Raw genomic sequence first — 308 nt, forward strand, 5'->3', positions numbered from 1 at the left:
GTTATTCCTATTTCTGTCTTCATATCTCTCAAATTATGTCTGTCCTTTTATTTCTTTATCTGCCTCTATCACTATCTATCCATCTTTTTACCACTATCTCTTAATTTTTCTATTTTATTAATGGAAATCCTCTCTTTCTTCTTCCCTTTCCTTCTCATACTTTCTATCCATTTATTCTTTTATTTTTATTTTTATTTTCATTTTGTTTCTATTTTTATTTTTATATTTTAATTTCTATTCTTTTATTCTTTCTATTCTTTTATATTTCTTTCTATTCCTATTTACTAATACGTCTTCGTCTATTTCCT

Source organism: Penaeus monodon, chromosome 27, assembly GCF_015228065.2.
Source record: "Penaeus monodon isolate SGIC_2016 chromosome 27, NSTDA_Pmon_1, whole genome shotgun sequence".
NCBI classification, from domain to species: domain Eukaryota; kingdom Metazoa; phylum Arthropoda; class Malacostraca; order Decapoda; family Penaeidae; genus Penaeus; species Penaeus monodon.